The sequence below is a fragment of the Bombus vancouverensis genome, chromosome 3 (genome assembly GCF_051014615.1).
Source record: "Bombus vancouverensis nearcticus chromosome 3, iyBomVanc1_principal, whole genome shotgun sequence".
NCBI lineage: Eukaryota > Metazoa > Arthropoda > Insecta > Hymenoptera > Apidae > Bombus > Bombus vancouverensis.
This window is the reverse complement of record NC_134913.1, coordinates 17,203,494-17,217,329: the sequence shown is the minus strand read 5'-3', so window position 1 is coordinate 17,217,329 and position 13,836 is coordinate 17,203,494. Positions and strand designations below refer to the sequence as shown.

At 44.0% G+C, this 13,836-nt stretch overlaps 1 protein-coding gene across 4 annotated transcripts in view; it reads right to left on the bottom strand.

Moving 5' to 3' along the window:
* The window catches only part of osp (myosin phosphatase Rho interacting protein outspread), a 213,106-nt gene that overhangs the window by 77,536 nt on the left and 121,734 nt on the right, over positions 1–13,836 (bottom strand). The window lies entirely within an intron of this gene.

The window sequence follows — 13,836 nt, the reverse complement described above, 5'->3', positions numbered from 1 at the left end:
TTTCTTCTCGGATATTCGAGGGAAGAGTATTCCCGTTTTAAACTATAATATTGGATCGCCTTTGTTTTCGAGGATGTAACGATTGTGTAAGATGAGAGAACAATAGTGGATTCTTCTTTAGAGACATCCCTGGGAATATCGTAGTGAGAAGAAGACACGAGATAGAGATATTCACTTTGTCTAAGTATGAAAGATTAGATAGAAGCACAGGTAGTAACGCAATAAGAATATCACGCAAAATTAAATAAAAATCAGACTTGTCGTGCTCGACGACTTCAAGACGTTTGAAAACGTCGTTTCTTGCGAGATCGTCGTTTGTTATAGACAACTGCGCGTCGTATATGATAGATGAGCGATTGAATCCAACGCGAAAGGACCGCCAACTTGCTAAAAGTTCCAAAATCCAGCAAAAACCAGGATAAGACAAGACATTCTGTCGGAAATATCGGCTCGAGTGGACCGCGATTCCCGCTCGTTTCTTCGTCCGCGTCCTTTTTCGGTTTCGAGCTGGACATCTTCCCGGAAGAACAAACGGTGCATTTCGATCGAGCAGCTCACGCACGAGCGCGAGGCGGCGCGATTTAAACCGAATTCACCGGCTGCCAACGAACGAGTGGCAGCACAAAAGGGCTGCTAATTTGCCGAGCCGCTTCAGCAACGAGGAACACGCGGACTCTTTTCAGTTCCGCACATCAAAGGAGCCTTGGAAAGAGGACAAAGAGAGAGAGAGAGAGTGAGACAGAGACAGAGAGAGGTTATTTTCGTGCGACGCGATGAAAAACCAGCGCTGTCACCCCGACGCAAGGAAACGCGACCTCTTTCATCCTGTTTTCACGCCCGGAGATGAGCAATCTGCGTCGAGGATTGTTTCTAGACCGCATCTCTCTATTCTCTCTAAACGCCCTTCTTTTCGGCCTCTTTCGAGTTCATTGAACGAGGAAACTCAGACGCTAGTAGCTGTGCTATAGAGGAAATTGTTCGAGCAAAGAGCGAATACAAAAAGTAGAGGGTTCTCTGTGTAGGTCAGCTTTTAGAACTCGAGAGAATAATCGCGGTAGATGTTCCGTTTTTTTAAATCGCTTTGACAAAGATACGAATTTGCACGAACATCCACGGCCTGATAATAATCCTATCACACTTCGTATCCAAAATCCTTAAAAAGCTGTTTAATCCGCTACAAATCGATTTCCCACCTCGCCAAAATCGGATCGATAGCGTCAAATTCATTCAACGTATCTTGCAAATGCCTCACCGATCCACGTAATACTCTGCTCTAACCTCGGTGGGCCATCGATCACTCCTTAAACAGTGCACATAAGCGAACGTACCTACAGGTGGATCAACGTGTAGGACTGAAAGGATCGCTTTCGTCAAAAAACCCGACCAGATAGAATCAAAGAGGACTCTGACCGAGGCGGTCCTCTTCGACTCACCGAAGCCATTCTTCGTGCTGGGCGTATCTGACGTGTACGAGGAACATCAAGAAGGTCTCGAAGACGTGCGCGTTTCACGCAACGCGGACCCCAGCCTGAAATTATACCAAGCAGAGAGCTCCTCTTTTATCTAGGATGATCTGGAGGTCCGGCCCGGAGTACAGAATTCGCACGAAACACACGGCTCATCCTCGTCAATCTGGACAGCTGGTAAATTGAATTTTTTCGTGGCGTGGCCGATCCGATTGGCCGAATCATTCGTTCGAACGATACACGAAACGTCGGAATGAAACGAGCCAACATTTCGAAATGTATATTGGGCTCGATTATTTTTACTGGTAACTATGCTGCAGGTTGTCATACGCCTTAAAGGCTGAACATATTTCTTAGAAAATGACAGGTCCAACTTGTCCAATGATTTAACATTGGTTATTTGCTTCTCTCTGAAACGTGGTTCAGAAAATTCAGCCGATATGATAAACCACGGAGTAGAGATACCATTGAAAGCAAGTCGATCAGTGTGTATTATTTTTACAAAAAGGAAGATAAAGCTTGGTCGACTTATTGAATCATGCTGTGACTAAGGACTATGGATCGAAGTCATTACCTACCCGTTAAATACGCAAAATATATGTACACCCCAAAACCAAAATCGAAACGTGTATCGCAAACGCTTGCGTACGTCGTTGAATCTCGAGATGGCTTTCAGCTGTACCCATATAGAAATATACCAAAATATATCGAATATGGCATTTTGAGTAAATTGTATGTATTATTTAATGCTCGCAATTTCCAACACCGAAACCAACGAAAGAGAAGCGGAACTCTGAAACACAGGTAACAGGTTACTTGGGTTCGTTTACTGAACGAGTGACTCGCAGTGTCTCTCGATAGAAGACATAAGGATTTTACGTATGTACTACAAACGATCCTAAGTTATACCTTTGTATATATACCTTTTTCCCTCTTCTTTCCTCTCGTAACGTAAGATATCATTGTAATGAAAGTGAATTGGAATGTTTGAAAAGATATAAAGTAGGTGTGAAGGAATTCGAATCATAAACTCCGACACTGCTAACATCTTAAGCCAAGAATCTTAAGCCGCATAATCCTAGGATTAACGCTCGATTCTGCGACATAGTAGTCTTGTAGATCTCGCATAGTCTCGTGCTACGAGCAATGAAAAACCTAGAAAAATTAAATTTACACCGCGTAAATAAGAAATCAAATCCGAAGTAGCAACGTTAAACTCCACCCAATCCAACGCGAGTTACCAAACCCAACAAGAACAACTCCACGTTCAAGGACTACGAGGCCACGACAAACTATCGAAAAAGCAAAGAGAGAAAGGGATAAAAGCGTCACGCGGAATTTATCATGGCGGAGATCTACAACTGTTTTGAACGGCCGCCGTCCCGACTCGTAATTCGTCGCCGCTCCTGGCGTAGTTTCGCTCGTTGTAAATCAACCGATTCCGCGAATTTTCACCGGTCGAGAGGCAAACGATCGAGGCCCCCGTAGATCCAGAGGAACGCGCACTTCGATCGGAAATTATGCGACAGGTGGTTGGGCGCAGCGCGTGTCGGCTTAATCTGAGTTACGACGACGTTGCGTAAAGCCGAACTGCTTCCACGCACGATGGTCCTCATTGACCAATTTTTTACGAGTTCTGCATCGCCTTCGGCCAATATATACGTACATATATATATGTGTGTGCGTGTGTGCGATTTCGAAAGATTCGCGACAAACACGCTAGATCAATTGAAATAAAATGATTTTAGTTAACGACGTAAAGTAGATAGATTTACAGTATTGATACAAAAATTGTAATTACTTCGACGATTACGTTGTATCAACCTTCCGTTGGTTAGATGTGTTGCAAAAATGTGTGGTTAATTCGAGACTGATATCATAGAGATCGCCTACGTACGCGCAATAATAATATGAAATTAATATAATAAAGGTGAAGCGCAGAATGTATATGCATAGTATGTAGAAATATATAAAATGATAATAAAATAAAATATATGAAATGTTGAAATTACATTTCGTCATACTGATACATAGGTTGCGTTGTAATTCCGAGGAAATTAATTTTAATAATGAAAACAAACGAGTGATTCGCAATCGTAACAACGCATCGGAAAGTCCAACGAGCCACGTCATAATTTTCTGAAAGTTTCAGATATCGTTTGGAAGTTTTAATATACCGAATTAATTAAGTTTAAGATGCTAAGACCCAAACGTACGTAAAATTCTACGAATCTCAGGACAGAAACAATCTACTGCCCCAAGCCTCCATTAACTGAGACTTCGCATACGCCACATTGAAACCTACACGATCAGTGATTATACCGCGAGACTTCTATCCTAATCAAGAACCTGTTACCAGGTCGCAAACATTAAGCAACGTCGTCAAAGCGTGGTTCAGGTCGAAAGTCGCGATACGACCGACTAAAAGGAGCCTCGAGGGTAAGAAAAGGAGGAGGTGAAGAACTTAGAGCGAGGAACTGGACAATCAGGTGCGTTTAGACGGGCCGTTTTGCATCCTCGCGTGTTTTCGCATTCAAATGCCTGGCCGATGCAATTTAAAACTCGTTTGGGCGCCACAGTGGGGCCAGCTCTCACCGGTAAGAACACTTCACTGATTTCGTGCAGCATCTGGACCAGAGAAGACGAGGAAGAAGAAGGAGAAGAGGGACAGGAGGGGGAGGAAAGAGAGAAAAGAGCAGGGCCACCAGGCAAATAAAGCCCTGGAGTGGCTGAAGGCCAGTTTTCAAAAGGAAGATGAACCAACGTAGAAAGAAGCAACCTCTCATTGTCCTAGTGAACAGTCCTCTTTCACCGGTACAAAACCGACGATTCGTGAACCCCCGATTTCGTTTCCTCAATGAAATAAAGAGAAGAAAGGATTCGCTCGAGGGAATTCGCTTCGGGGTTCTTCGCTTCTTTGATTCTAACAATTTCGGTGTAAGGAATTTTTAGAGAAACGTCGGATGGAGACGTGTTATTTTCGTGACATGATCGTTGGGGTTAACAATTACAACGAGTTTCTGGTTCTCGAACTTTTGCTTATGACTTTCGAACTCTTTTCGTTTACATCAAACAGGATACCGCGATCCTGTCCCCTCAATCGCCATATGCAGTGAAATTAGCAATTAGCGATTTTCTTCGATAGGCTCTTCGTTGAGAAGCGTTACGAAGAGATCGAATTGTAAATCAACGTTTTCTTCGGAATTTTAAGCCTGACGAAATACGTAGCGGTTGCAAGCTTCTAACCGGTATTTCTACTAAATTCGTCTGTAGCACAAAAGCGTACGTTCTTCGTGTCAAACCTGAAATCCACTCTCTCAACGCAGAACCGCAGAGCCTTAAAAATCTGCATAAACTTTTAACGTTCCATCGCCGCTATACCAAAGAAACCCCTGAAACCAGCGGAGCTCTCCGAAAGCATGCAAGACAAAACAAAAGCACAGCGAAGCACGGCCAAAGAAACAGAGAAGCGAAGGAGAAGCTAGAAGAAGGCTGTGGCGGGCGAAACGTGGCTTCGAAGGGTGGAAGAACGTTCCACCGAAGGGTATAGATCGAAGTCAACGATAGCTCCACGTAAATATGTACGCCGTGGCTGGTAGATACACCACCGCCTACCAGAGATACGTCTGTTTCGTAGCAAAGGTCGAGCCGGGAGATCGATTTGCATGTCACTGATAGGAATCCGCTCGAGTAACGACGTATACGTGGCTGTGCACGCTGATCCGAGCGTACACGCGCGCGCATGCTCGCGAGACCCAGTGACGGAAGCGGCAGACAGTTCGAGACAAACGATCCGATATCTCCTCTGTGCACACACGCGGGGCGATCGAGACAGCCAACCAAGAGTGCAAGCGGACGCTCCGGCCAGCAGACGAATGAGAAAGTCATCCATCGTAACACGATAATTATTATCATCGATGCTCGCGGCCGGCTGGCGAGCGAGCTGCTCTCTGCCTCGACCGCTGCCAACGACCGCGAGAATAATCGCGACCGTGCTCTCGCGGAGAAGAGCTACGGGATCGTGAGCAGACGCTACACGTATAGGATGGCGAGGAGATTGGAATTTTTCAGAAGGTAGCACAAGGGATTGAGATTTTGGCAGATTGGACGTACGGAGATGGAAACGATGGTCGAATTTTTCACTTTCTAAACCTCTAAACCTGCGAGTCATCGAACTCTTCGATGTTCGAGTCCTTAAAACCTGGATCTTTGAATTTTTGAACTCTTCTCGACCATCAAACTATCGATGCTTCGAATTTGTTAATCCTCGGATCTTCGAGTCTTTGAGAATTTTTTCGATATTTTTGAATCGAAGACGACAACCATCCATCGACTTAGCGACGACTTCGAAAAAGACCCTTACCTCCTTTCCATTTGCTGGGTGCAGCAAGCACAGGGAAACTGAATCTGCTGTGTCTGCGTGATTGTGCGTTCGAGGAGAGGTAACGGAAAACTGGCGATCCTGGTATGATTCAATGATCCCGTGGGGTCACGTACATTCGTTCATGCGCGACCGGTCATCAATATGGCGGCGAATAACTGTCGCCGCTAGAACGGTCCCTCACGAGGCTATCATTACTGATAATTGCGGTTAGCTGACACCTTGTCCCACCCGAGGATCCCCTTATCCACGGTCGCGGTGTGTTTCTTGCCTCGTCCACGTCGGATCGAGCCACAAATGGACGGGAGCAATACGACAACAGGATGTCTGCGGGAAAAGGAAGAAGAAAAAGCCAAGACCAGAGGTCGACCAGTCTTCTGACCGGTCGGGTCTACAGAAAATTTGACAAAGGCCGTTTCGAGAAAGAGAACTACGACCGATAAAAGATCCAGCTGCCTTCTGAATCTTTCTTCCTTGGATCCTTTCTCCTACAGATTCTTTCCAAGTGTTTGTGATTTCTGAGAAAAAAGAACGCGGTGTTCGAGAGGTAAGATTTATCGCGAGGATTTCCACAAATTGGATTTGTCGTCGATTTCTTTGCATTTTTTGTTTCACAGTCGAAGTTCGACGACTGTCGCGTCGCATACCATAAATTTCCGGATCTCCATAAAACTTTTTACCACGTCGTCTATCGTTTCTTTTTTCATTTTACAAGATGCGTCGAAATATTTGAAATTCTTCTAAAGTAATAACTAAATATCTTAAATTAAATGCAGGAAAACGAAAGATGGTGGAAAGAAAATGACAAGACCCGAGTTTTATAGAGTTTGGAAATGGTAGACGGCTAAATACAATTTCCTTGGATGTTACAGATTGGTTTTCAAGCTTCGAGAACAACGATAAGTGGTGCTTGCAAGATTAGCGTGGCACAAAAAATTGAAAAGAGGAAAGAATTCGAATTAGGACCAGCGACAAGCCCGGAGGACCATACGGATAAAAAGAAATTGTAATTTATACGTCGCTGTGCCGTCAACGTGGACAATAAATCCGCTGGCGCCTCGGATGGGTTTAGTCGGTTGGACCAAAGATACCCGGGCCGCCTAGGGTGTCCATTATTCCCAGATAATTACATACTTCTCCCTCAGGAATTTTTGAAATGAGTTTCAGCCCCGCTACGTGGCCACAGCTTTCGTCCGGTCCGCCTTCCACTCTCGATACCTGCGCCAATAAGCTTTTCTCCCTTCGTGAAAATCCTGCAACCTTCTCTAGAAATCTCGTTCGCCGTGGAAATTCGATCAGCCACGCTACTACCGTACAAATTAGAATTAAAGGAGAAAGGCAGTCGAGTTTTCCAATTTCTCTTACGTTAATGCCAGATTATGTAACTAAAATCGTTAGTTTAAACACGCAAACAGTGATTCTAAGCGTCTTAAACTTTCCGATCTATCAAATAACAATTTTACAAATTAACATTCAACGAATCTAACTACTTCAAAATGTATACAACATAAACGACACATCTTCCCAACGATCAAACATCTTGTAGACTAACCAAAATTAGCCTAACAATTGCCTATCTCCAATTAAAACCCAACGAATCAAAGAATCGCGAGATGCTCGCTTTAGAAAGAAACACCGTTAAACGCCAAATATTAGGTTGTCCGACAAGTTTCTTTCGTTTTATAAGGAAATAATAGACGCACAGTGTCTTTCATTTTACATCAGATTATTAAATTATGCACGAACCTAATAATAGAAATAGAACGAACCGGGTCACACCTAATTCAATAAGACAATATAAAACAGAAATTGTTGTTCATCCATTATCACCTTATGAAACGAAAGAAACTTTTCGACCAACTTAATACATCAACGTATTTCCGACTATCATTACAAGTATCTTCTGCAAGCCGAATATTTCGTCGAATCGACAGAATCGATCCGATGGTCTCCGATCGCATTCCATTGAACCGTAAAAGCCAGCTTCCGTGTTCCGGCTAACTGTTCACCATGAGGGCCGTGCATAGCGCGTCTAGAAGGACGAACACGAAAGAGAAACGGAGGAAGACGTGGAGTTAAAGGGACCAACAAAGACCGACAACAGAGGGGAGTAAACGTTGCTACAGCCCGTTAAGCTACAGTCTCCCGTCGCTGGTTCGGTCTAGTTTCAAGCCATCGTCGGACGTCGAGTCTCGCGTGAGCCTGATTGCGGTTCGAACAGGTTGAAGAGTTGGGTAATGGACGCGCCCACGTCTCTACGTTAGCGGTACCAGCTTCTGTTATCTTCGCCGCTTCGAATCAGCTTCGAGCCGACAGTTTCCGCTGGACGATAACGGGCTTCGTGGAATAAGGGAGGATCAGGGGCTGTACCAGAGCACCGGAATGGGGTATTAAACCGGTAGATACTCGGCGCGTTATCGGCAATGGGCCATTGATCCGAGTATAGGGCAATACGTTGCTTCGCATTGGAAACGTATTTTTGTACATCGGAGAATGGGGAATATTCCGAGGATGTTGGATAATCGTAGGATCGAAGTTTAAAGATTTCTATCGCGGAGCATGAAGTTCCCGATATTTTCTATTGTAAAGTATGGCTTTCTTACGAAAGTTTTCGTTCGAATGGATTTGCTAGCAGATTTACCGCGAATACGTTGGTTAGAATTTGAGAAGTATGAAACTCCGGCGTACATAAACTATCCAATCATTTCCAAGACGTAAAAAATTAACGATGCAATTCAAGCTGCGTTTGCACCTGCTCGTTCACCTTTTCCGGTTTCGCTTGACCTAAGACCAACGCGGCGGCGGCGGCGGCGGCAGCGTTGAGATGATAACGGTACCGTTTTCCCAAAAATCTAACGTTATGGCTGCGTTTCAGCGCGATAAAACGCGTACGAAATACGATCGTCGCGGCTTCGCTTTATCCGCTTCGAAAAGGACGTAGACAGTCGACAGCATCGAGAAATTAACGATACTACGATGTTTACACCTGGTGAGTACGGTTCGTACGTGATTCTCCTATCGACGTAAAACATCTGGCTTTCTATGATTTGAAAGACAGATTCGTCGAACTCGTGCTGTCTCGTTGATCGTATTCTTCCTCTAATTATACATATAATAAATACTCCATGTTGGATCTGTTGAAGTAATTACTTCTAGAAAAACTCTACATTTTTCTATTGTATACCTGTTACCCGATACCGCCGTTACGTTAAGAAAATAGAATTTGTTGAAGTAAATAGAACTGAAAAAATGGAGAGGTCCATATTATTGTGCCCTTGAATATGAATGTTGTTTTGGGTTACAAGGTCTAGAAACAAAGAGCTATAAGTAGCTTTTTATCGCTGTGTCTTGTAACTTTCAGCTAGAGTTACACACCAAGGTTAATTTTTTTGGTAATGTAAGGACATTAGCAAAGCAAAGGTGCTGTAAATGTATCAACATGCTTCCTATCACATTCCATGGTAATGTAACACTGTTAAAGTGAAGATCTGCATCAACATACACTATACTTACACTTACTTCTATATACAGAGTGGTTGGTAACTGGTGGTACAAGCGGAAAGGGGGTGATCCTTTTTTTTTTTTAATTTTTCCATTGAGACAACTATCTATTGTGAGATCCGTTATAACGTACCGCACGCGTCCCGAGCGAAAATTCAAAGTCGATTTTCTCGAAAGCAAAGCCTCAAATGAAAAATTTTTATTCTATATTTTCGACTTCTTTTTTCGCGTAGAATCACCCGCTTTCCGCTTGTACCACCAGTTATCAACCACCCTGTATATTTCTATTACAGATTCATCCACGCGTTCCTCCTTATCTAATAAGATAACATCAACAGGATCGAAGCGTTTCCCTGAGCAATTATCTCGAAAGCACAAGATCAACGTATCGATGCACCGTTATATATGCATATAACTAGATACAAGAAAAAATGTCAAAAAATTCAAATCACAGACACGCTGATTATTTTCCCTATAGAAAGCGAAGAGACTCGACACAATGACGTCTGAACGCAAGCGCTTGTTCTGCCGACACCGCAAAGCCTCTTAAATTCCAAAACCATTTTTTATCACGATGTCATAACACAAAGCAACGCCCCTCTTGGTTGAAGAGGCGCAAGATCGCGGCGCATCCCATACGAAGGGTGCAGCCAGGCAACGCTTAATGGCGCAAATCGTCGAACAAAAGTCCCATCGAATGGATCGTTTTCACGCTGTCGTTAACGTGATCGAGCCGTCTGAGGCCGCGAGACTAATAGGAAACGTGTCGTCGATGAGGTAACGTTGCAGAACGCCAGAACGACGTCGAGATGACGAGGCCGATAACGACATCGAACAAACAATGCGAACCAGCCATCGTCTTCTCTCTTTTTATTCTTCCCCCTCGTAAGGCTCTGTATACGTAACTACTCGCTCGCCTAAACGCCAAGTTAATCAGCTGACCCCAATTAAACGATAGCCATCGGCCAGACCAGGCGAGACGCAACGGTTGCGTCGTCGATAAATGTTAATGAACCGTGCACGTAATAGCGTGGAGAATAATAACCGGGGGAAAACGCGGCCATTAACGACGCCTTTGTTCCACCTACGATTCTACCGATTATCCTACCGGTCGCGTTAATATCGTAACGGTGCTCCAGCGCCAATTACAGTACAGTTTAATTGCGAGTAACCGTAAACCCTGCTGACCAAGTTGTTCGCAAGATGACGTTAGATGGAGGTGATGGTTTTGCAGAAATTGTTATTTACGAGAGGACTGCGCGTTCGCGATTCTGTATTAAGATGTTATTCGCGTTTCACTTGCAAAATACGAATCACGATTACGAATATTCATTGACACTTTACGATCTACAAATTCTGCTAATGCTACTAAAGAAACATTAGCCAAGCCGGAGTGTTCGTCGAGTGTGGTACTTTCGAGTTTCAACGTCCCGCTCTGTAACATCATCCCGGGAACCATCGAAATATATTATAAAGAGGCTACGATCGACTCGTAATTTACGCCGGTGTCAAGTGGCTAATTCATTTAATTAGGCGCGCGTAAATCAAGCGGAGCGTAGAAGCTGGTAATCGGGGCGAGTGATCAGCTCGCCTCGAGAGGCCATCCTCAGCCATGACGAAAGAAAGCGAACGGATCGAGAAAAGGAAGAAAAGACGCAACAACGACGACGACGAAGAAAACGAATCGTTCGCGCTCTCGCGGCTTTATCGCGAGTAAGTAAGTACTCGTGGTAATTAATGGCGGATCGGCCGATCCAATTTCTTTCTTCGATCTTCGAGCAGAAAAATCGCTCTGGCGATAATTGCGAGAACCGCATCGATCGCTCGCGTAACGCGGTTAATCGTTTCCAATTCAAACGACTAATCCCCCGCGCTTCGGTTCGTCCTTTTCCCGTAAGAGGATTTGCATAATTGGCCACCGGTGGCCATTTCGCGTAGATACGCGCCAGCCATTCGACGAACGAACAGGTAGCGAGAGGAGTTCCCTTGAGAAATGCCAATTCCAATTAACTATCGATTATTAGGCCCGCGCCAGCCCTATCGAACGGATTACGCCTGTCCCGTTCAGAGAACCTTGATAAATGCTCGCGACGGGACGCTACCATTCCTCGTCTACCTTTTTCGATCGGTGATTCGCTGGTTGCGACTTCGCGTGGAACAGAGGAGAGAGCATTTCGAAGATGCTGGGCTTAGCGAGAAGAGTTTTCGTATTTACGTGGTCGAGCAAGATGCAAGTGATCGAGTATGCTTGACTCTGTGTACGTTTGTTTGACGAAGGAGGATTTGGATATTCCTGTTTCTGAAGTTTCGTTAAGTTTCTATATTTACAATCTCGTTGTCGTTCGACCGTGGACGTTTATGGAAATTAACGTTTTCGTGGATAAAAAGAAATGGAACCTGAATAGAAAATTGTTTTACCTGTGAAACGCTATAAAGAGCGCCGTACTTTGAACATCTTATACGTATATTTTCGCATGTTCTATACACACAAAGTCCGCCGTCCACTAAATCGTCTACTTAGTTCGAATACATTTTTTTATCTACTCGGAGAGAAATTTGATCGGAAGAAGTTTAACAAAGCAAGATAATTAGAATTTTTGTAAATAAATTATAAATAAAACGGGCGAAAGGTTGTTGGCAACAATGTACGAAGCGCCAGCAACGTCTGGATGATTCCGACCTGTTAGCCCAATTTCACATTCCATCTCAAGGACGCCCAGAACGACTCGACGAAGAACAGGGCGAGAAAGGGAGAGACACGCATTCGCCGTACGTAGCGCATTATCTTTTCGCATTTTTCGACCGAGATTATTCTCGAAACGAATGGCCCTCTTAAGGCTCGCGACCGAACCATTAATCTGGCTTCGGTGATGGCCAAGTTGTCGGGCGCGCGCGCAAATCGGCCATTGCGAATCCTTTAACACCGTATCGTAATGCCATCCCCCATCAAACGTCGTTATTTTAATTTCGTTTTCGCGTGTCGTGGCGCCGATAATAAACTACGGACCGCCTTGGTATCCAGTTAAAAGTTCGATCCTCCTCGACCAAAGGAAAGTGACAATCTCTGTATGGCAATACATTATCGAATGCATAATATGGTAACGCGAGTCCTTAAGATCGATGTTGTTGAGGATACTTAACGTCGGTTCGTCGAGGACTCTTTGTCGAGATCGATAATACGCCACGAGATGATAATTTTATTTTTAGATCGAGATCAGCAATCGTTGTATGGGAAAATAATATCGAGACGGAGACCTTGAACGGTGGGATAAGATTGGTTCAGGTAGAAAGCTGCTGATATTATTATTTTCCCTTTTTTGGTCAGTCAGTCGACTTTGTTTTGAAAGCAACAATTACAAAGTGGCGAAATTTTTAAATCGATACGCGTTTCGCAAGAAACAATTAATTTTAAAAAAACAGCTCGAATCGACTGGTGAAAAACTTTGATAAAATATCTGATAATTTCTAATCGACGATGAAATTAGATTCGATAATTAGAAAAATCTCCGGCTATGTTATACTGGAATTCCATAATTTTCATCGACGTATATGTCTCGATCAGTGAACGCGTAAGAACACGTCTAAATTTACAATTTAGCCATTCAGAAACCAGAATTTGCAAAAAGACTTCCGACGTATCTGTCAGGTAAAGTACAATGTCCATACCGTTAAAGAAAACCGCGGAAGACACGGTTTACGGTCTTTACTCAGCCATCAGTCCGGGTTTAAATCAATTCTGACGGTTTCCAACGTAACCACGGCCATCGACGTCAAAGAGGAAGAGTCCAGCAGCGAGATTCGCGTCTGTTCCGGCGTCCACGTCGGCCTAGACGATGTCGATGGTATTGATGGTGCTGACGATGGCCGTGCTTGGCCGCTAACTACAATTGACTCCGACCTCTGCTGCTCCTAGACTCCGAGGGAGCCGCTTCAAGGGGCAGCTTTTGATTCACTGCCTGCCATAATGTTCCAAGCCTGACAGTTCACGATTCCTCAACGATGATAACCGTCAGCTATTCGCGCCGCGCCGCTTTGTACGCTCTGGAATATCGCCTCTTTGCGTTAGAATTCGCAGTAATATTGCCGTGACTTGCATTTCCCATTTTTTGATAACTCGATTACGTTCAGTTAGCTAGGTCGAACGAACGAAATATTTGGAAATTTTGGAAGTTTGGTAATTTAATACACTTCGTATATCAGGCTTTGGAAATTTTTTCAGTAACTAAAAGAAGTATTTTGAGGGAATTTAATTAACGATTTCGACGGCAGAAATTGTCACAACGAAAGATAGAAATATTTTGGGGAAGAATAATTCGTTCGAATCGAAGCTTCGTTTAGTTACGAGAAAAAGATTAGAAAAAAATGGATTAGAATTTTTCTCTTTAATCCAAGTATGGCTATTATCCTTGCAGAAGGACGACCGCATAGTAATTTGCAAGAATTACAGAGTTAAATAGCGGGGAGAATATTTAAAGAGTGTCTAAATCA